The following is a 25,282-nucleotide window of genomic DNA, read 5'->3' on the forward strand; positions in this document are numbered from 1 at the left end:
TATTAATGGATAAATTTTATATTCTGCTGGCTTTTTTCTTTTGTATTTTTCTTATTAGATCAGGAGCAAACTTAGAACTAGCTAGGAAGAAACGTTTTTTTCTTTACATAAGCCTTAAATTGCATTTGAAACGTGAGGTTTTTACCATAAACCTGTTGTGTTTTGATTAAAAATGTAATCCATGCAAGTTTCCACTTAACAGAAAAGCTACTTTTTCCCAGAGGAAAAATAAGTTTTGACACATTTTTTAACCAAATTGAATAATAATGAGTTTCTCAGTATAACACACGGCACTTGTCACCCAGGAAGACCTTAGACTTAGAAAGTAGGCATTACTAGGAACAGCTCAGGAAATATTTTAGCAGCACGTTACAAGGCAGTGGATGAGTTTAGGTTGCTTGTATAATGTTTCAAGTGAGTAAAACAGGATATTTAAATAGAGGAATCTTACTTAAGTTAGAATCCTAACCTTGGCACAGGCTCATATCTTGACTGAAAGTAGATTCTAACTTTGCACTGTTTAACATACCAAAAATCCTTCTCCTTTATATGAGTAGCTAGGTGTGAAGATAAGATTAATGCAATTGTTCCCTGATATTTACAGATGTCCTAGATCTTGGTAATTGTGCCAAAAGGGTAAAGTAGCAATAAAATGCCCTTGAAAAAGACGATTGGAAACAAACAAACAAAAAGAAATGTTTTGATCTGTGTGATAAATGCATACTACAGTACTGCTACTACTACTACTACTACTACCAATGTTAGTACTTTTAAGACTTTTTTTTTTAATGAGAAGGTTTGTAAAGAATTATAGAGTTGGGAAGTTTTAAAAGGCCTGTTAATTCAGTGCTCTACTTATCTGTGGCTTCTGTATGCAGCTGGAGAACATTATTGTGTCAAATGTACTAAAATGAGACACTGATATACTTAAAGGAACTCTGTAGGAACAGATGACAGCAATCTTTCAAAGAGGGAAATATGCTTCTTCAGAGCACTTAAAAGGGACATTCTGACAATGCACCAAGCAAATAAACCCAAATGAAAACAGAAAGTCAGTATCAGGTAGTTACTGTGCTGTGATGTCATAATGCAACTCTCATTCATTCAAAGTATATTACCATATGTATAATCAATGAATATTAAGATGTTATAATTATGAAATAAACAAGAGAGTTTGACAAAGCAGATTATGATAACAAAGGAGAATAAATAGAAGGTTTACCCCTATCCTGAGCTCACTTACAGAACTCCAGCAGAGCAGATCTCCAGAAGAGATCCTTCTCTACTAGTAGCCAGCTCTTCAATAGATCTAGGAGGGGTGGAGCCAGGCTCCACCGGCAGCACAGGTGAATTGCCTTTACCTGTGCTCCTCTGGCTGACTCACTGATTGCCTCAGGTGATCAACCAGAGGTTCAGGCCGTGACTCAGCAGTTCCCATACACCATGTCTTTAACCTCCAGTCTGAGTTTAGGTCCTTCTGATTTCATTGAGAGATAAATCAACACCTAAGCTTAAAGCACATATGGGAAATACAAAAATCACTGTGAGATGCAACAGGTATAGAGGTTTTGTTTTGTTTCTAACAGGTATATGCAATAAGTATAACTCTTAATCTTGAAAATATCCTTGTGCTAAGGGATTAAAACCTGAACAGTCACAGGTAAGTAAGCACCTTGGTCCTAGTGATGTCACTGGGAATTAGACATTTGAATAACTCCCGAGAACCGGAACAACACAGTGCAAAGGTATTTAGGCAGCTAATGGCGTATGCCAGATTGCTTAGTAGGATTCTAAACTTTTCATTACATGTAATTTCAGCTGCTTTTTAAAGATAGATCATTTAAATGTCCCACATTCCCAATAGCAGCAATAATGTTGCTTTATAAATGCTTTCCTCTTGCATTCAAAGTATTATTTGACTTACATAATAACATGCTGCGTATCTACTAACTGTAGCTTCAGTGGGATTAATGGGATGCAAGGCAGCATACAATACTTTGCTTTTCTTTGTTTCATAACTGCTGATTTGCAAAAGCTAAACAATATAACCCTGAATAAAGCCACATTAAAACAGACTACATATGGGGTGCAATATAAATAATGTGACAAGATGAGACAATACTTTGCCAGCAATTTGAGAACAGTTTCAATAGAAAAGTAGCACGTTGTCACCCACACTATTTATTTTTCCTTCTTTCTATTTTTCAAACTCATGTACAGGCTTATGATTAGAGATATTGTTGCGTTTCCATAAAGCAAAGCCACATGGACACAGAGCTTGTATTGATTCACTGAGTTTATCACCTCAGTGATCTGAAACTGATTAGCATTCACCTTGCAAACATGTTTTAAGATCTGTGCAAACATATTACATTTAAGTTCTGGAAAATTGATAGACTAGGGGGAACATAAAATGAAACGGACCTTACAAAAATAAACCAAGTTACAAAAGCCAAGAAGTTTGCCAAGGAAGTCATCTAACATTTTTGACCTAACTTCTTCATACAGTCACAGAAGTTGCATTTGTTTTAAGTAACTCCACCCTTTAAAAATCCTTCTAAACTTTTCTTCCTCAAATATTTCCTGTGGCATTGAGTTCCATAGGCTAATAATGTGCTTTCCTTTCTGCTCATTTCATATTTTCTGCCTGCCAATTTCATTAGCTTGAACCTCATCTTTGTGTCACAGGGCTGGGACTGGCTGTGGAAGAAGGATACCGAATCTCTTTTCCCATAAACATTCATTATTTTTGGTGAACTTTCTTACAGCCTCGCTTTTTAAACTGAATCACCTTGGTCATTTTGATCTCTGTCAATATTTAATCTCTCTTCCACTCTTTTCACCTGTCCAAGTAAAGCTTTACTGCTTGCGGTACACTGTAACAGACAGACTACAGTGAATACAGCGAGGGAAAGAGTGTACCTCCAAATTATAGAATCCTCATTCTGCTACAGTATTAACAATCCATACCATTTTTGATTATTTTCATAAAATCACATTCCCAAAATACTCTAGGTAGTTTAGATCCCAGCAGCGTGTGAAAAATACTTAAGCTCTTCCTCCCACTTCATATCACTTCACATTTATCTAAACCTAACTCCACTGCTGACAGGTTTGTTCAGTCCAGTTTGAGCTCAACTGTAAGCTAGCCACGTTACTCTCATTTTGTTAGCTCTGAATTAACATTACTTTTCCTCACTCCCTAGAGACAGAATGAAGTTAAAGGGATAATGGGGTTGGTTTCAGGGCCAATATGGTAGGGTGCTAGGATTGTTTGGCCTGTAATTCACCTCATACAGAACACACAAAACATGTATTTGTAAAATGCAAGATACTTGTTGCCAGAGTATCTAGGGAAGAACACAAGGGGTTTTTTTGCTATTTTGTTTTTGCTAACAGACAGTGACAGGACAGTTCTTAGGTCTCTGCTGGCAAGGCAAGTCAGACTCACTTAGTTAAACTTTGGTTTCATGTTTTCCTTCAAATTTGGTTATCAATGCTTTTCACAGTAATTCGCTGAACCTGTACAAATTTTTGTTCCAGTTAGAGGTCCAAAGAATGATAACTAGTGAGGACTAAAGCATGGTTTTGCAGCATATGATGCATTTTTGTATTAACTCAGTGAAATTCAGTACTTCTAACTGAATGTATTTCAGATTTTGAATTCAATGAGGCATGAATTTCAAGTGTACAAATCAAAACTGCATGTAATGACCAAAAGAAAAGTGATGTAAAACTATGTCTCAGTGTTTTCTCCAGTGTCTGTTACCATAGTATCTAAACAATTATGGCATATCGACACCTGCAGCTGGTGCCAGCTTTGAGAATACTTCTGGATTCTTTAGTAAAAGAAAAAAAGAATATTTAGATTTTAGATTAATCAACGTTCAAGATGTTCTTATTAACACCCACCCACTATTTTCTTCTAATGTTTAGCAGGTTTTTCCACGAACCTGACAAGATATTGTAGCCAACAAAATTAGAAGCAGCAAAAAATATAACTAGTTTTCATTCTGCAGTCAATGCACTCATGCACAACCTGCATCAAATACATGCTTACCAGGTTGTTCAAAGTGCCAACTGCAAGTAAGCTAATACAATATAGCACTTGTTTTAATTGCCTGCCATGCTTATTAGTATCATATTCACTGCTAATGAACTAAAGTGCCATTTTAACAGCTTGATCACTGATAATGCGTGAAACTGGCAAAGCTTGTTTGTGCTTGGCAGATTGATTACCTTTCATTGCCACCACCAGATATATCTTTGTTCGATTGACAAAGATACCACAACAGTCAACAATGATAGCTCATCAGCTACCACCATGCCATCTTCTCAATTAACTACAAGCATATAAAAGTGATGCACTGCTTTTCTAAATGTTTGATTTAACCCTGGCAGGCAGCTCAGCATCACCCAGCCACTCACTCACTCTCCTCGGATGGGATGGAGAAAGAATCAGAAAGGTGAAAGCAGAAGAATTCATGGGTTGAGATAAGGACTGTTCGCTTGGTAAAGCAAAAGCTGTACATGGAAACAAAGCAAAACAAGGCTTTACATCAGCAGGCAGATATTCAACCACTCCTAGGCAAGCAGGACTCACAATATGTAGCAAGCTCTTGAGAAAACAAATTACATCACTGCAAATATGCTGGCTCTTCCTGCTTCTTTAACCCAGCTTCTATTGCTCAGCAGGAGCATACATATGGGATATCCCTTTGGCCAGTTTGGGTCAGCTGTCCTGGTTCTGTTCCCACCCAGATCTTAGTATCACTTGAGAGGGGACCCTACCGGAGCAGCTCCCTTCTGAAAGATGGGTCCAATGATATGGACACATACTTAGCAGTTTGAGCAGCAGGACTTTGTGAGAAGCCCACCTAGGATCAGTTTGGGAAGGATGAGATCCTGTGGGAGGGACCTGACCCTGAAGCAAGGGAAGACAGTGAGAAAGAAGGAGCAGCAGCAGATGAAGGTTCACCACAACCACAGCTCCCCATTCACTTGTGCGGCTTGGATAGGAGGTAGAAGAGGGTGGATGGGGAAAGGTGTTTTTGTGGTTTTACTTTCTCACTGCTCTAGTCTGTTAGCAATAGGCAATGAAGTATATTAGTCTCCCTATCCTGTCCGTTCTACCCATGATGGTAATCAGTGAGCGATCTCCTTGTCCTGTTTCAAGCCACGAGTTCTTTTCCCATCATATTTTCTCCCATTGTTCCTTTGAGGAGAGGGAGTGAGAGCGTGATGAGCTGTGATGGAGCTTAGTTGCCTACCAGTTAGAAATGACCACAGATGTGCAACTGTACAATACAGTTTTCTGCTTTGGAAATTATTGATATCTAGTAATACAGAAGAGACTAATAGAAAAAGCTGACATTTTGCTGTCAGACTATCTCAGGTTTTTAAAGTAATTGTGATTGTTGATTATAAGCTCATGAAAAGAGAAAGCAACATGAAGAGATGGATTAAGACTGACTATATGGCCCTGAGAAGGTCAGACAAAAGGTCTTAGAAAAAAAGGTCTTAGAAAGGGTCTAAGGTCTTAGACAGTATCTAATGCGCTAAACTTGTCTGAATCTACAAAAGACCTGAACTGCTGGCCAAAAAAGGCCACTGGATGATGTTTCTGTCAGACAACTGTACAAACAAGGTAACAGGGCAAAAATAGATGATAGCATATGCTGTAGTGTAGATATTGAATTGCTGTAATCTAACATTGGAGAACAGGACGGTGACTGAGCTGTTGCGCTTAGATACCTGTTCCTTTCCTCCCTCATTACAAACGAATTTCATTCAGCCAGGAGAGACCATCAGAAGGTGATCTCAGCTGGAAAAAGGCTTCAAGAAGAAAGAAAGAAAAAAAGGAACAATTGACCAAAGATTGCAAGATCAGTGATTAATAGCTTGGATATAAGAGTAAGCAGGAATCTTATGTTGCCCTACTGCAAATCTCAGCTGCTGCAAGTTAAAACTCAGTCATGCTCCAGTGGATGAAGCAAGACCATCTGGATAGAGATTGACCACCAAACACCAGTGTTATTTCATACCTCTTAAACAAATATTTGTGGTTAGTCTTGCCCAACACAGCGAGAAGCTCTAATGGAAGTGTTTACTCTCCCAGATCCAGAAGAACAGCTGAACCTACAATATTTACTCCTGGAATTTGAAAGTGGATTCTTCTTCAGCGTTCTTTCTTGTGGAAGATTGTTAGGAGATTTTTTTTTTTTTAAATCTATGGAGGAATTGTCCTCCCTTGTGAAATACTGACCACTTGGATCTTGCAGGAGTACAGTCACAAAAAACAAAAGTATCTCTCTTAATACAGCCATTCATTCTTATCTATGGGACCTGAGATTCCTGATGGGCTGTCTTGATGGTAAAGATTGAGACAAAGAAGCACTTCAGTGTTTTTACTTCCTGGATAACCAGGTCTCCCAATTCCTTCAGGAAATGGCTCACATTTTCCCTTGTCTTCCCTTTGTTACCGAGATACTTGTGACAGTCTTTCTTGTTGACCGTGACACCCTTGGTCAAACTCAATTCTATCTGGGTTTTACCTTTCTTAACTCAGTCCCTAACTGCCTAAACAACATCTCTATTTCTTCCAGGTTACCTGTCCTTGCTTACACATCCCATATGATGTACTTCAGCAAGTATATTAAATGACCTCAAAGAAATTACATGGGTGAAACCAATACAGCCACTAAACATCAGACTGAATGAATAACTGATGAGAAGCAGATATACTCCAAGATCTGAGAATATTTCTCACAAAACAGTAACTTCATTTTTACCTTTTCAGTCCTTGTTCTCAAGGGAAATTTGAGAAACTCAAACCTTCAAAGTACGTCTCTGGGAACTAAAATTCATAACACTACTGGAAAGCAGAAATCACAGACTGAGTAGAGTGATACTAGTCCTATGGTAAATTATGCCTTTTTTTTGCCCACTCCCAGTACTTCCCACAAGTTCAGTTGATGATAAATTGCCAATCTCTTTCCCACAAGAGATAGCTATCAAATCATCTCTTCTGTTGCAAGTGTCATTCCTCTGTTCCAGAGGTACCTGCTGCCTTTTCTCTCAAACGATATAACTGATTAACAAATTCAAAGCAATTGTTCTCAGTTTACATTAAACTCCAAAGATCTCTCCTTCTCTTTCAAGTCTGAAGGACTCACATGCTTGAAAGCTTGTCTGTTTTGCCTCTATCTGTAACTAAAAACAAACAAACAAGAACAAACTAATCTAAATAATCAAACGCAAAAACAAACAGAAAAGAAAAATCTCTCCTTCAAGTTGCCACATTTAGGAAATATACCTGTGTTTTTAGGTAATCAATCAATTATATAATTAAATCTCACATGGTAAAAGACAGAATAATTTTATTCTACTTGGATATGCTGAAAAAGAAAAATCATTTCTTTCATCCTTTGAAGTAAGGACATCCAAAAATCATATCTTACCACAGGAATTAAAACAGTGCAAAGATAAATAGAAAACTGATTTTAGAATTACTGTTCAGCAAAAGGCTGAAGGAGATAAACTTCTCTGAAAACTGCCTCCTGCTGTCTTCCACATTCTACAAGCCATGCTGGGGCACATTTGAATGAAGTAATTTGCCATACACAGATCTTTTAACTGCTCAAATGCATGCAAAAAGTATTGTGTAGAAATCACACAATAATCAGTTTAAACATTCGTATCTCAAAAACATTAACACTTCCCATTCATCAGGAAAAACAGTTTCGTCCCTTTATAAATATCTCTGAATTGTAGAATGGCTTAGGTTGGAGGGCACCTTACAGCCTATCTGACTCCAACCCTCCACCATGGTAAGGTTGCCATCCACCAGCTCAGGTTGTGCAGTGCCCCATCCAACCAGGCCTTGAGTGCCTCCAGGGCTGGAGAACCCACAGCCTCACTGTGGCAAATGGTTTGTTTGTGAAAACAATTTGTTAAATGGGATAAAGAGCCACGACCTATGCTTTTAAACAGAATAAAAACTTTTTTTGTCGTAGTCGTACTTATGTATTCGGTTTCCATTCATTTTATTCTTAGTTGTGTTCTTTGTTGTTGCTGTTTTTTGGGGTTCTTTTATTTAACTCATTGCTTAAACCTCTGGCATAGTCAGCTTGATGCTCTTGTAATGAGTTAGGTACCCTATATTTTGATTTTCAAAGAATATGGTGGTAGACAGATGCATTCACAAAATTTGTCTGAAGCAGACTTACCTACATATTTACATCTACCCAGGAGATAATGGTGCTAGCCTTGGTAGTAAGCACTTGCTCTGGACTTGGCAAGGAATTGTCTTCTTGCCTCTAGGAAGTTGTGCCTTTGTTTAAAAAGCAAACAAACAAAAAACCTCTGTCTGCAAAGCCTGGCAGATGCCATCTTTAGCCACTGTTCCTGTGCCGATCAGCTCTGCAAGAGACTCTTGCAAAGAATACAGGCACTCTTCCTGCCAACATCTTTCCCTGTAGATCTATTTATGTTATTTATGTGAATCACTGGCTGGTTCTTACAGAGCAGGACAGCGTACAATGCTGTCTAATATCATCTTTCTTCTACCTTTCAAAACACATTTGGATAAACTTAGTGGGGAGTGACTATAACACTAAACACCAGCAATGCAGTTTAAATCACTTGTACACACCACAGACTATTTTTCCTTCATGTAGCTGCACTTGCTGCAAAGGAATTAGGTTAAATTTGCAACAGTCAGTACACTACATTACATTTATAGGTATTACCGCCTTGGGCATAGGAGAATTGGAATTGAAATACTTCTGTAAAAGCAACAGAAGCCTAAGTGCTTGCCCATTTTCCCCTTCCTACCTCCTTCACAAACTGCTTTTCTAAGAGAAAAAAATAGGATTGGTTTAGCCAGAAATGAGCGGTGTTAGTTGGCACATCCAAGTCTACAACATCAGAAAAGATGAGCAACATAAAAAGCCTCCTGCCCCTAAATATGGTGAAATTTAAAACATCCCTGAACTGTGCACTGCACCAGCTGATGGCTGGGATGAATCAGAGCAACCATATGGCAGGGAAATAGCTGAAATGATGAAGCAAGAGGCTTAATTTCCTTAGCAAAAAGCAGGGATGCAGAATAGCCACTAAGATACATAGGTAGGTAGATAAATAATGGAAACTGCCTGAGTTAAAGAGGAATAGTGTTTTGAGTTGGATACATACATAGACATATAATACAAACACACCTAGTATTTTTCTAATGCTTTGCTCGTCTGCACTCTTGAACAGCTGGTTGAATATAGTGATATATAAATATCCTGCTCTGTAAAGCATTCTGCATCTTGAGCTTATGATTACAGCAACAACAACATGTGCTGGTTTGTTGTGGTACGGTCAGCTCACGCACAGTGGTAAATCAAGTCAGTTTTGTGGCCCATTTGGGATTTTTTATGCAGGGAAGAACTGCTGAACTTATTTCATCAAGACACTAGAGTACATTATTACCACGACTCTTAATTTAGATACAACGTTCATTGTTTTAAGATGTTAGTGTTCTTCTCAGAACACTGCCTTACTCCTGCAGCAGTATCTGGACATCCAGGCAATAATAATGCAAAGCCTTTGACTTTTTTTTTTTTCCCCACAAAGAAGCGATGGACATCTCCAGCTTGCAAGAGTAAACAAGAAGAAACCGATACAAATTTTTAGATTATTTAAAGCTGCTTGATTTGAACTTTAAAGAGTCCAATGTATTCAAAGAGATAGCATTGAAGTTATCTACAACACTGTGAGGAACTACAGTCCTCCCAATTAACTGTCACTATACAGAAATGATATAAATGTACTGCTCTGCAATTTCACCTAGTCCCTTGGCTACACCTTGCATTGTCTTATGTCTATGTTGCTGAAAGATTCTACCTCTTTTCACAGCCAGAGAACATACTCGCTGAGCCTGCAGGGCATCTCTAGAACTCTTCTCCTTCCTAGTCACTCATATCATAACAAGGAACAAGGTTCCCATTTTCTTCCTGAAGAAGATTTTGTTGTGCAAGCACTCAAATAACATTATCACACAACCAAAACTTTATCTCAAGCCATGACTTCTTTTCACAAAAGAAAAGCAAATTTCTAGTGCTTTTTTTAAAAGCTTATGTATATGCCAAGATTTCTATTAGAAGAAATACAGATAAAAGAAACACAACATTTCTGAAACATTTTAATTACCAAAATGTTCTCTGCTAAATGCAAGACCAGAGATAATACAGACTTCTTCAAATGCAGAAAGCAATATGCTAGATCATATTTGGAGTTCTGGCAACATCTCTAAGAACTCCCACAGCTCAAAGCCTCACCTATTCATTCCTGCACAGCAGTGTGTCTAACATTTGCTTCCATAAATGGGTTCAACTAGTTTTAGATCAGTATCTCACCCATCCTGTACATAACACTGAAGAAGAGCTAATACAATGGCTGTTCCAGTATTATGCAATTCACATATTCCCTACACTGAAGGAAGACAAAACCACTGGTTGAAAGCAGAAGTGTTTCTAAAAGGATTTTATGCCAACTATTTCCTCTAAGTGTATCTCCTGCTTCCTTATTCACTACACAAGTTGTCTATTAAAAGAAAAGAAAGATCTCAGTGAAACTACGAGAACCAAGGATCATGGACATACTTGCTAACCCACAAGCAATGCTGGTATATAAATTTCTTTCATTTAAAAAAAGTTGAATGCCATTATCATAGATAGAAGTTAAATGTTTTATTTGTAAGAGAGAAATAGGAACATGTTTACTGATATAAAATAGCTGTAAGTAAGGTACTAGTTAAACAACATTTGAGAGGGTAAGTTATACTTGACTATTTACAGCATAGAAGATAAACACGCTCACCCACAAGACTCTCCTATGTAGTTACAAGGTTCAGAGCAGATCCTCTCAGTGCTCCTTCTCAGGGGAGCACAAGTACAGCTGAATTAACTCCTAGCCCAAGATTTAGTCAACAATTTATACTTAAGAGATTACATGTGTCCAATCAAAGATAAAATTTTAGCAAAGCTAACAAAGCTTAAAATGAATCATTAGTTACTTAACAAGGCTCTACACCAGCAAGATATCTCCTAACATCAAGGTGTAAGGGATATCTGTGCTGACAAAGCCTCAAGAGAAGACCCTACTACCACACAAAAAAGCTCCAGAAGCTCTTTGGCTGCCCATGACTTAAGATGATTACTCACAGCCATAGCATTTAGCACTGTCCACTTGGCACCTGTTGAACCAAGTGCCTGATATCGCTTCCTTAAGCATCCAATTTGAGACATTATTGTGGTTGTTAACTGTCTCAGACCTTGGTTGTTTCAATCCTGCGCTGTTGTCTGCCTAAGCAAGGCCTTAGGTGCAACGGGCAGGTCAAAGGAGGAAGTTGGGGGTGGGATGGATCCGGCTCCATCCCTTCCCCTCACCCAACAAATCTATACAAAGGAGCGATAGAATGGTTTGTGCTTCTCTCGGAGACGCATTGAACACTGAATGAACTCCTAGCGCCACGCAAAAGTCAGAGCCAGCACAACTTTTATCAGGGGATAATGGTCCTTTCATAGTCAGCGATTTATTCGGCGCTATATTTGCTGACTGTGAGCCCCATATAATAAGCCATGGTCAGCTTATCGTACTACCCACCGCTTACAAACAGAAGAATGAACCTGTGACCCTCCCTCTCTTCATTGCTAACCAAAAGCTGTCTTTCTCATGCAAATATACCTCTTTTGTTTTCTGGTGTTAGCAACAATGATGTCATATATTCAGCGATCTCCTCGTTGCCAAAGGGCGTAAAGCACTCGTGAGTGAAAGCCCCGCAGTGGATCGAAAAGGAAGGCACAACTGTTGATCAAAATTAGAGCCCAGCATTGTTAAACAGCGTGTTCTCTGCTCTTGGCAGAAAATGGGGAATGCCTCTCTTTAGGTTATTATTAGAGTGCTAAGGCAGAAAAAGTCACCTCCCCCAAACTTTGGAAGCTATAAAATATATATATTTTTTCCTTTTTGAAAAATACTCTCATTTATTTTTCATTTTGGTATGATATAATAACAACTAAATTTTCTCACCTAAGATATAATGTTCTGCTTGTCAATAAGAGGTCAAATCATGTGGCTGCACAGGAGAGCTGCTTTGGAAGTGTTTTCTTTTGGCACTCTGCTGTACGTTTTGATTTATTGTAGCAGGATTGCTTGCCAGTTACCACAGTAAGATTATATCCAAAATACTGTCAAGGATCTGGAAAGCAAAATCTATGGTGTTTAATTAAATACCACCACAACCCCCACCCCACCAACTTTCAAAGGAAAAATTCAACAACGAGATTTTTGCTTTTTAAAAAACTGAGGGGGGGGAGGGAATGTCAATTCAGCTTTAAATTGAAGCTGAACAGTTAATTAATCATTGATTAAAAATTTTCTACGTTATTTTAGGTTTGTTGCATTGTACTATAAGAGGGAAAAAGAATCTGAAATTCAAGTGATAAGTAAATACCAGTAACATTTCTATAATCCAACTTGGAATTTTACGAAGCATTCTTTTGTTCTGTATGCCAGTATCAGCCAGAATTAGCGTGTTCTAAAAATAATAAGAAAATCTCTTAATAATTCATATCTGCTTACTTGATTATTCATTAGAAATGTGTTGGTTGTCACATTAAAGATGAAACTCAAAAATTTACTGCCACCAAACCTATTACGGTATTTGTTGCCATAGCAAAAATGGACCAAAGTATGCATAAACATCTTTTTCTGCATGAAGAGGACAGTATAGAAGAAGGGAAAAAAAAAAAAAAAAAGAAAAAAAAAAAAAGAGTAAAGATGTAATAAACAAAATTTATAAACCATCAGTTGTACATCAGTTGTATCTGTCAAGATTCTGAGCATGCAAGGGGCTAGTTGGAGCCTTTTAGTAACACAGCCCAAGACATCACTGTGTGTTGAATGCACATGTTTTGGTGTCAGTAGTAAAAATGAAAGCAAGCATCAGCATACAGGTAGGTGGCAAACTTATTTTTCTGAAAACAGTGCACCTTCAAGATACCTACCATCATCTTACAGGTAGGTCAGGCCCTGGCCAGCGCAAAGCAGTACAGTTCTACTGAAGTAAACAACTCTTTTCCAAAGCATACGGAGTGAACATTTCACTCTGAAAGCTTATTCAGGACAGAGGAAAATACAGCAATTGAATTTCTCCTACCAGAAGAGATCAATCACCATGGAAAGAAATAAAAAAGAGCCCAGGTCTCAGGAAAGCTGATTTAAGACTCTATCAAAAGAAGACTAGTAAATGGAAGGTAAAAATGGATTTGTTTGAATAGAGCACTGTCTCATAATTAACCTTCATCCAGAAATCAGGTGCTCTTCTGTGTATGTACCACAGGCAACTGTATGAAGATGTCTACTAAGAAGCCCCTTAACAGGACCAGTTGCCTGACAAATGTCCATGTACTCCCCGCAGGTACTACAGGGAGAACCCCCATTTTAAAAGGAAGCTCTCATTTACTGCATGCTGAAGAGGCAATGCTGCTTTAGTGCTCAGGGGTTCAACTCCAAATCTTTTATTGCCCAACAGAGCAGCACAGCTATCAGGCTGTCTGCTTTTCAGAGAAGGTGTCCGTGTAAAAGGATATTTTCTGCTCCTCGTATTTGCTTTATGCAGAGGGCACTATAGGATTCATCTGACCAGAAAAAGAGAGTAAAAACAGATGTGGCCTCTCCTAATGGTTTGGGCAGTCATCCTGAATAGTTAATGTTAAGTGATATTCAGCAGCTGGGGAACAAACACAGGTTTTCTGGGTAAGCTTTTCTTTTATTTATTTATTTATTTATTTTTAAACATGAAACAGTCACTGGATAAAGCTGTGAAACTTAAAAGCACAAGAGCTTGTGAAGAACTCCCACCATGCATGATTTTATCTAATGACTCATTCAGGTAGAAAAGCAATTTGTAAAATGTAATGTTTAATCTGTTAGCGACTAGAAATAATTCAGATATGTTCTGGACAATGCTAATGAATTAATGCTCTTTTAAGTTTTACTTAATATTTACTCTCCAGGCAGTGGTACTTAGCTTTGAGCATATGCTTCATGTGGGGCTGAATTCCAAACTTTGGACTGTGGTATTGAATAAACTGCAATTATTCCATTGGACCCACTTGGGGAATAAGATCTTACTGCAGAGCAAGCAAGTTTGAGCTCTAGACCCTATTGAAATTCACCCAGTGTGTGAGAATAAAGATTCTTATGAAATAATTCACCTATTGTAATATGAATTTAATCTTAGTCATCCCTCCAATCTGATCAGCTATTCTTGGTGAAATAATCAGTGGTGGTAAATTCATGGTGGAAAACAACCAGAAGATAGCTGTGTAAATACTGAGTATTCACCTGAAATATTCTGTAACATTTAACCCCAACTGATTGTTCAGAAGAAAATAAAATGGTGTATTCTTAGAACTTAAAACTTAGTTTCTGATAAGATTATTCTGCTGCTAATGAGACATCACAGTATTTGCCACTATAAGGTGTGAATTTAGACATGGCAGGTGTTCTGTGATCAACTAGATTATGCTTGTGACTTAATGTGATTGTGATGTGCTGATGTCTGAAATACCCTAGTAATGTACTCGCTGTAGAATGAAAGGCTAGTGATGATGGCAGTCCAGAAACTAGAGACTGAAATTCGCAGGCTTGAGAGGATTTTGGAGCAGAGGGGAAAGGCTATCAACAGCATATACAAAAACAAACTGTAAGGACTGGATGTTGCAAAGCTTCCTATCTATTCAACCAGATCTTGATTTTCCTTCATATTTTTAAGAAAAGTGTTATAGAAAGAAGTGAAAGTTGATATAAATAGTTGCTGATAGTTTTTTATTCTGCTTCACTCCTAGACTCAGAAGGAGGTGTACACACAAAGCTGCAGCAACTGCCACAGGTGTTCAATGTCAGTGTTCTTGCATACAACAAAGTGAGATCTCACTAGGGTTCACTATGAAAATAAATGAACTGCATTTATTTTTTTTGCCCTGTATCTCACTACAGTCTATTTTTGTGTAGTTTTGTTTGTATTGCATTTAATTATTTTAAAACTATCTGTATTTTTATATATGCTCTGTTAACCAATACGACAATGTAAGGGAAACAAGGTGATAAGGCATTAAAGCAATAAATAACACCTAATAACTCCCAGAGAGGACAGTGTTTTTAAAAGAATGAAAGTGGAGATAAAGACATGAAAAAGAAAACAGAGGAAAGATTTTTATGATGGGATTTAAAACAAGGATCATAAAAGTGGAGATGGGAGCAAAGAAGTCAAAGAATTTGAACCTGAAAGAGAAAGAAATATTTGGGAACAGCAATGGACAAGAAAATATGCTGAGGCTGTTTGAAAAGGATGCGCCAAGAAAGACAAGAAGACAGGAAGAGTTTGCTTGAGCCCAGTAGTTATTGGTATGTTGAGGGCTTTAAAGCAGCCATAATCAGAATGAAGCCACAAAAAAGAACAAGAAAAAAAGACATGTGAAACAAAAGATGTAGCAAAATTTAACCATGTAGTCCAGTCATGGCTGGCATAAAGTGGATGAAGAAAGAGGTCAAAAAGGCCAAGAAATGAACTGCCCCTCAGTCTGGCTGGATTTTGCACTTGGCTGTCTTGAAATAGGTGACTGGAACTTCGCAATGCTTTGGATAGGGCAGCCCCAGGAATTATCACAGAAAGCAAGCACTAAAGGAAGAAAGCGGGCTCCAAAAAAACAAAATACATAAAGTTTCATTCTAGTGGCTCCTTACAAACTAGAACTAGAGAAGACGAGTAAAAAAAGAAGTAAGCAGATGGAAGAATACAAAGTAAACAGATGGAAGAATAAAACGAATAAATGCAGTAATTGGGAAAGCACAGAAGCATGTTCAGAAACATACATGTGCACTGTTGTTTTGTTTGCACTGAAACTGTAAGCAGAGTGAAAGATTTTGAAATGAATTTATATAAAAAACACAGCTTTTTTGAAAAACCTGCCTGACAGTTCATCTCTTATGCAGATAGTTTAGAAAGGTGGGTAAGAAATCATGAACATGTTTCTGGCCAATCTTGATCTCTTGGCAAGAATGTCTGGCCACTGTTTTTCTTAGAAAATTTTGTCTAGTTGAATCCTCATACAGTAACAATATTCTGCACATGAGTACAAAGTACTGAAAATCCTGAAATACAAATGGAAATGTAGTGCTGTTTATCAGTCGTCCCAGCAAATGAGAATAAACAAATATTAAATATAGCAGTGTATGTTATACTCAGCACAAGCAAGGTTGCTTAAGATGCCTACATATCTCCATTATGTACTGAAGATGACCAAGAAGCAGATTTCCAAAACCACATAAATGCACTGCCATAGTTTTGGAACTTATGATCACAGTGTAAGAACATCATTTCCAGAGTATTCCTTACTTTGTGACACAAAGAACAAGCTTTTCCCTTTTCTTTGAGAGCACAATTTGTGCCCAAACCTGAAGTAACTTTGGACAATTGCCTTTGAATACTCCCTAGTGTAGTGCCTAGCATGATGCTGATTTTACATCTGTTGGAATAATAACACAAAGAACTCATAATAGGCTTTCTAAGTGAAATGATAGCTCCAGCCATCTGGAAATAGTTATAAGGTTTATATATGCACTTCTGATTTTCCTAGAGTGTTCCTATCAAGCATTCAGCGGCAAAACTTGAGAGTACAAGAATAATCTTTGTACGCTTGCTTTTCTGTAAGTGTGACATAACAGGAACTTTTACGTACCTCATCTTTTTTCAAATGGAAAAACTGTTGAGTGCTTTAGAGGTCAATGATATCCTAAGTAGTCTGCCTGTGCTACTGAACAGAGTGTCTCTTTAGTACATCACAGAAAAAGTTTCATCCAGACTGTGGACAATGACTCATATCCTGCAGCATCAACCAGCACCCAGCGCTTCCACCTGACCAATTTTTGCAGCGAAGACTTTACCTTCACTGAGATCCCATTTAAACAATGCATGATTATTTCTTTTGTTTTGGCAAGATCATTTCACTAAAACCTTCTCATCTCTGTGGGTCCTAAGTTTATTTGCAGTCCAGGGCTGTTGGCGAGATGCTTGCCTGCTCCTGAACAGCCCACACTCCAGCACTGTCTGACAAAGCAGGACACAAGTCAGAGGGGAGCTCATTCAGAACCTTAGACTGCAGATTTGCTCATCCCAGACAAAAGAAGGGGACTCCAAGGAACTTGCTTCCCAGCTAGACAAAACCCTCTTACTCTCTGCATTATGCTTGGTTTTATCCTAGCAGATCAAATAAGGCAATCTGTAGCTGACAATTTTCAAAAGACAGAAAAAACACTTCACTTCACTTCACTTCTTGGACTTCTTGCTGCTCAGCTTAGTGGCAAACTTCATGCTGCTATCTTTTACTGACTAGTTCTCTCTTGACAGTGCTTTTGGAGCACTGTACTTGTAACTGTGTCTGCTTAAGTCCTCATCTGAGCTTCTCGTTAAATCACCTACAACTGTTTTAAGCTGGAGTTAATTTGTAAGGGATGGGTAAGTGATAGCAACCAAGCCATGCAATCCATGACCTCAGCACAACTGCTTGCTCCCCTCAGAATGTTAGAATTGGATTGCATTTGCCAGGATTCACTGTACAGTATTGAATTTGAATTTCCTGTATCCACTTCCATTTGAATCAGTGATCCTAACAATTAGGTTACCCAGAGCACTCAAGGGGATGTGCCAGGGTGAGATACAAAGCCTCATTGAGAAGGAGTTATCAATTAGCAAAGGCACATTTGCTATTCAAGCTGCATTAGAAAGTAATTAAATTCAAGCAGTCCTTCAATCAAGGCTGCAGGGGCAAGTAAATAAACTTAACAGAAGCCACAGCCACTAAATGAAGACATATGGCTCAGGCATGACAGTCAACAGCAGTAAAAGGCTTCTGAGAAAAGAAACTCTTACAGATTATGCTTAAGAAGGGGGCGTTACAGTGGACTCTGGTCATGGAAGCCTTGCTTCAGACTTTGGAAATGCTTGCTCACAGCATCATAAAGTTGAGTTTTGTTCTCAACAAAGGCCTGGGTTTATAAAACCACAGTGAATCCTCTGCAAGCTGACAACACTGATTTGTCTGTGTGCAGTATCAGTTGGCCAAGGCGCTACAAGTAAACTATTAGTTTCCAAGTTCCAATGATTTAAACTGAACACAGGTGAAATGGTAAGGTGAGTATGCCTGGTGTGAGCAGACACACAAGAAAATTTCTCTTTGCTGATGCCAGTGGAAGGCAAGAAAAGAAATCATGGTACCTTTAAACAAATCCATTTCATTTCATGTGGATCAAACGTATTCGAGTGCTTTTGCTGAAATCAATTGGTATTACATATTCCAATGGGAGAAGTTAAAATTTCATTAGTGCCAGAAGTATGCGCTTCTCCGTCTTAACATATTTGAGCTTTTTCACGTTTAACACAGAATTTGCTGGATTTGACAGTGTTCATTGTTCACAATAACTAAGCATGATTATGTGTTTTCTTTCCTAGTGTAGAGCTGGTAAGATGAGTTGGATCTCTAACAGCTGCTGGCTCACATCAAAATCTTTCATGCTCGTGATGGGGCAATCATTTTACACTTACCACTTGCAGTGAAAACAATAGAATAGGCAGTATAGTTCATGCACTAAGAACACTTGGGTGCATCTCTGTGGATTTCTTCCATCTGATAGATAACTGAAGCTTCTTTGCGGGATTTAGTTCTGCACTGCTCTGCTTGGCATCATTTTCTGATGCCATTTGATCCTCTGTTTCCTCCATAGTCCATGCTTGTTTGTATCAAGAAAACTCTTGATGCAATCTGTCCCAGCTATTTTTACCCATCTTCACAATAGGCATACAGTCTAAGTTCTCTCCCAGGCCCAGGCTCCCTTTACTGTCAAGGTTTGTTAGGTGCCTCTTTTGGGAGATTAATCCTATCCTTTGGGCTGACTGTAGACAAATGCTCCATATTTCAGGCTATGTACATATACCTGAGCTGGCTAAGACTAGGCTAAATGAAACCCTGCGTTTCCAGCCATTTCCCTTTTTGTACTGTATCAGAAGTAGCTAAAGATGTTCGTCATTCAAGGAAGCAAGGCAGAAGAACTATGGGAGAGATGCCTGTATTTCACATTTATGCTTCATTCCAGCTGCTGGCACAATGGCAGCCTCACACACTGAGTTAATCAAAAAGCATTTTCAACTTGATTGTTCCGCTTTGTTTTTTTATAAAGCTTTATCACAGTCTTCATGGTCCATGAATGATCACAATACCTGGCAGCTGAGATCTCAACAGTCTATCAACAATTCAGGAAGGGACAAGATGCATCTCCAGGGTGACTTGATAGGATTAACTAGAGGGATAACTGGACTGAAACCTTGTTTTCCAGCCTTTTAGGAAAAGCATCCTCTAGCAATTCAGACATCGTTTTCCAAACAGATAATTACTTTGCAGCTATCTTGGTATATTGTATTTAAATCATAATCTTTGCAAAACACTTAGCTTCAGAACAGACACATTGTAACCCTTTAGCTGGCATTAATATAATTGGCATGCATTATCTAGCAAATACCAATGTTATGCATCAGAACTCTGACACTGGTTTCTAAATAGCATTGCAGGAGCCTTATGCAATCTTTCAAGTCGCATATACAAATCCCTGGCAATGCTGGGTCATGGGACATAAGTTCTTTTGAGAGTAATTGCATGTACAAAATCATACTGTCTTCTCTATTATACATTTTCTCTGCTATCAAACTTTTTAAAATTACACTGAAAACATTTGTTTTAGGATCTTTCCCCATGGAATTTCCATATGTACTGGAAAACTGCCTTTTCTTTATCATTTCCAGATTTATTTTAGTATTCCTCTATCTGAATTTTTGAATGTGGACTCCTGTCCTGTACAGTTTTTTCTCTATAAAGCTGGTTTTGGATATATTTTCAGTGTCTATCCATTCTCTACAAAAACAACATTTGCTTTTTTCAAGATGTATTTTTAGTTCTTTCTCAAGGTTGGATGCTACTTATGTTTATGCTCAAAACAAGAAGCAAGCAGTTTCTCATGCTCCTTATTCTGGTCCATTCTTGATGGAAATTTTAAGCCTCCTTATGCTCTCTTAGTTTCGATTTGTCTCCATGTGATCTGTGATTTGAATTTAGTTCACTGAGCACTGAGTATTCTCTTTAACATGTTGAGACCAATTCTACAGACTGACACCATTTCACAGTTTTTTCTAAGACTCGGTCACGATCTTCTAATTGTCTTCTCTATACCACTCCTCAGAAATCCCCCAGAAACTCACCCTGCTTTTTCTTGTCATAACATGTCTTTTAAACAAATCTAATGGCATTGTCTTGATAGTGTTAAATAAAAAATCCTCTTTGTTCACTTTTTTTTCTCTCACACTTCAGTTAATTTTGCTTAAACAGCTCTTGGATTTCTGTGGCTGTCCTGAGGCCCTCCTCACTACTTCTTCCCATTGGTTCTATATCTTATCTTTACACAGTTGTCTTTTGTCATGAGCTTGTTTCAGCCCATAATAAAAGGCACTATGAAAATAAGAAAAGGGATAAGAATGTGGATTTGTCTCCTATGGTACCGTTGTTGTTAGTGCCTTCTAGCAATACATTTTCTGGCAAAAATAAAGATGTTGTGGGATGTTACTTGTAACTTAATGGTACATCACATGGTCTTTAACCTTCATCCCTCCACATTTATTTAGGTTGAAATCTCTAGATAGCTCACTGTAGCTTTCCAGAGCCCATCTGCAGACAAGCCTTCAGCACTGAGTGTATCCAGCTGCCACATAGCATTGCAAAACACAAAATCAGGGAAGCCTTGAAGCTAAAGCAATGTGAAAACCAAAGAAAACCCTGGTTCTCTCTCACCTGAAGGAGAGTAAATTTCCAGAAGATACTGGATCTTTTGGCCCAATTCTGCTCCTATCATCAATGTTTACATGGAAAAAAAAAAAAAAAAAAAGAAAAAACAAACTACTGAAAAATCCCCACAGCACACAACATTTATCTTAGATATATCTTAGCCTTTCAAGAAAACACATTTAAAAAAGCTGGTGACAGTTACAGTCTCAGCATTACAGCCATAACTGTGCACATCTCCACATTCAACAGAAATCAGAGGCATCATTAAAACTCAGGTACAAATATCTACCTCCTGGTGGATTTTTGTATGTTCTTTTCTGGGATTAAACAACTGTTTCTTTCACCTCAAATATTCCAGATCTGTAATGCCTAAAAATGTTTACTATATCTGACATGATGTATTACTCTGTGTCACTCTGTTACTCCTTAGGTGGTGTGACAGAGTGTCACAGGGGGACAGACAACAAGAGGAAGTACTGAAAAAATATATTTGAATTTCACCAAAGTAGCTGGGATGCGAGGCAGGGAAAGTTGTTTTGTGTGTCAGATAGTATGCAGAGTAACACAGTACACAGAAAAAGGGAGTAATTTGGGGGTGGTTGCTGAGAAATCTGCTTTTCTAGTGTACAGGATCAGAATCTCTAAAAGAATCGTTCTTCACAGTCAGGACTCAGTATTTTTGGGGTCCTTAATGAAATCTATTGGAAGTCTGTAGGAGCCAAAAAAGGAGCCACTCTAGATAGGAGAGACAGAAACACTTGCTGAACGCCTTTGAAAATTTAACTTTTTTTTTTTTTTTTTTTTTTTTTTTTGTTGCATGCGTACAGGAACAAAGTAAGTAGATCAGTGCCTTGTAATGAAGTATAAATCAGATGCCCAGTGCATCTGAATAGGTTGTGACATCTATTTCATGAAATCACCGGCAACAGGGTGGCAGATAAGGAGCATGAAACAGGAACTCATCAGCAGGTTTTGTCCTGTAAGTTGCTCAAGCAATACTGAGACAATATTGGCTGTATTCCCACAGGGCACAAATAATGCAGTGGTTCAGGAAGCCTGACATTAGCTTACAAAATCTGATGATATTCACCAAATTTCCCTAACACTTCAGCTGTAGCTTCAGCCAGCCACTCAATTTACTTCTTGTAAATCCCTTTAAAAGTACAGGGGAAAAAAAAAAACCACACAGTGAGCACTGTCCAAATCTGCCAGGTCTTTTCCATCTTTAACACTTCTTTGCACCCAAAAGGGCTTTAGAGGTGAGATGCAAGAAGGTAAGTCGGGTATGCCCCAAACAGTTGTTGGAGCTAGAGTAATGCTGCCCCTGCCAGACAGAGCATTTGGATGTATCATCCCCTATGCATTGCCAGGGTCATGGGGGAATGTTTGAAGAAATCAGCCAGGTATTTATTGCCTTAATGCTTTTAGCTGCACAAATTGAGCATAGGCATTCACAGGCACTGTGATCATGTGACCATACACTGTAACTAAATAGGTTAAGCTTGCAATCTGTGTGTGATGCAAATGAAAGGTAATACTGTTACAAGAATCAAAATAGAATTGCTTCATCTTTTTGGTCGCAGGGTGAGCTTTCTCTCTTTCTCTCTCTCTCTTTCTCTTTCTCTTTCTTTCTTTTTCTCTCTCTCTCTCTCTTTCTCTTTCTTTCTCTCTCTCCTTCTCCTTCTCCTTCTTTCTCTCTTCCTCTTTCTTTTCCGTTTTCTCTTTCCTTTTCCTTTTTCATTTTTTTCCTTTTCTTTTTTTTCCCCACACAATTACATCTGGTTTTTTTTTTCCCCTTCACCTTAGTGTATATAACTAAATCTTTTTCTTTGACAAATACAGTACATTTCACAACTTAAACTGAAGCTTTCATGAATGATGGTGACCTAGAAAAAGATCTACTGAATAGTACAAACCCATAAGTTTTCTATGCAATGAGTTTCGATTTCTCTAGATTGCATCTCTCTCTCTCTCTTTTTTTTTTTTTCTCTTTTTTTTTTTTTCTTTCCAAACCCTTTCTCCCTCTCCTCCCCTCCCCACCCTGAGTAGTTTTTTTCTAACACAGTTGGAAGAAGGAGGGTAGACACATGCCTAGCATTTCTGGCATTAACATGTCAGCTTGGCAGAGCTTTGGTTTGATTCTGGACATTCAGAAGTGTCAGTCAAATGTTAACTGCAGGCCTGTTTTCATACTCAATAAATCTGACCTCTTGGACTTTCCTGTGAAGGCCATGCCCACACACAGCAAATTACACTTCACACAGCATTAGACTTGCAAGCATAAGGCACACACACATCTTTCTCGCTAAGGAATGTTGGAAGGAAATACGTGGCTGCTTCACTACTGGACCATACTCTAGGACCACCATGAATGTGCAGTGCAAATGCAGAATTGTGTTATCTTTGCCAATGCACACAAACATCCTAGTAAAGTTATTGATGGAGATGGGTTTTGAATCAGTAGTATGTTTTATCAGGTAATCTGATGAGTGGTGTTTTGATTTTCGATTTCCCTAGTGACCTTTATTAATCGCTAAAGGTGGTGGGACACCTTCACTCAGTGAACAACTGCAGAAGTGCGTGGCTCTATTCTTCACGTCCAGTTCCAGGGTGTTTTAGTCACTGTTCAGAAAACTGTCTATTCAACTGAAGAGTAGCTCCTTGTCTGAAACTCCACCTTTTAAACTCATCAAATTACTCCTTTTAGTAAACAAGTCCAGCAGTCCTCATGGGGCCTTCAAAAAACCTAGTGCTTTTTGAACTCAGACTTTCACAAGATCTGGTCTGTTGTCACTAAAATACATGGCTACTTCACATAGCAGGTGCAAACATTGCTTGCAAAAATGTCTCCATCTGTTAAATGAAAACATCTCTGAATGAAATGGATACCAATGCAGAAAGTTTTAAATACCCAGACAAATAAGCGCTTGTATACTTTTGTAACTGCATCAATTATCTGAAGGAAAATTCCTTGCCTTGCACATTTTTGTTAATATCTCATGGCTCTCAGGTGAGATGTTTTGAGATGGGATGTAAATTCATATACTAAATTACAGAATGGAGAGATATGCAGACAGCATACTTTAGATTACCTCTTCAGACCAAGACCAGAGTGGACTTTAAATCAACTTAGTTATGTGACAATAGTATACTCTGACTTCTGATAAACATAAAAATAACATAGGCATCATTCAGATTTTGCCTCTAAAATAATGGAATATTAGAATCATTAAGGCTGGAAAAGACCACTAAGATCATCAACCCATCACCACTATGCCCGCTAACCACGTCCTCGGTGCCACGAAGCATTGGCCAACTCCTCCAAAATAATCAAGTTCAACCCCTTAATTAACTCACATGTAAACTATATTCTGAATATAGCTGTGTCATCCAAAGGAGACAGTACTGTAATCTGTAGAAGGTAAACCATAGATTTGAATTACATACAGAATACCATGAATTGAAATTCAGGTAAAGCTTATGATAATAATATCTGATTAATCCTAAATATCCCACTTCAAACCTTGCAGAAATCTACTCTTTCACTTTCAGTATGATCAGGGTAAATTTCAATAGAAATAAAAAGAAATGATTGAATAAAGTTAAAATAGGATTTAATTACCATGAAAGAAGTCTACAGCTGCACTGTAGAAGAACGATTTACTATTTCTTTAAAGCACACACCAATCTATCTGTCTGCCAACTCTCTTAACACAGAGTATATATAAAATTGTGTATTAAGGAGAAATACCTGAGGGTTTGCTTCTGACAGGTGCTGAGTGCCTGACAGAAGAAGCTCACAAGCTGTCAGGATCCTGCTCAAAACATATGATTTTCACAGAGCAGAATGACTGTGAAAGAACATTTCTAATCTCAAATAAATACTAGTTTTCCAACTGCACTTTCTAATCTGAAACGAAACAAAATAAAAGAACTTATGCTTAAAATATGACTTCATATGTTTTAATTTGAATTTAAACACAGAAATATGCGTAAGGTTAAGGTACATCTATTTGTGTTTGCTGTTGTTTCCAGTTTCCCGTCACTGAAACTGAAGAAACTGAAAAATTCTCATGAAATGCTAATTCATCTGCACTTTGGCCCAGACTCATGATTTAAATGAGATGCAATGGGAATATTTCAACATCGGGCGGGTTCAGACTAAGTCTCTGCTTAACTGTGTACAGTGTCTCTCCAACTTTGGCTATAGCCCTGGTTAAAATGTTTTCAAATGCCAGTGAATACTGCTGAAGGATTCTTCCAGCCATGAAATTCAAGTTATTATTACTCCTTACTTAATGCATATGAAAATCCTTGAATTAATGATGTCTCTAACTTTGTGC

Source organism: Tympanuchus pallidicinctus, unplaced genomic scaffold (assembly GCF_026119805.1).
Source record: "Tympanuchus pallidicinctus isolate F22 unplaced genomic scaffold, pur_lepc_1.0 scaffold2, whole genome shotgun sequence".
NCBI classification, from domain to species: domain Eukaryota; kingdom Metazoa; phylum Chordata; class Aves; order Galliformes; family Phasianidae; genus Tympanuchus; species Tympanuchus pallidicinctus.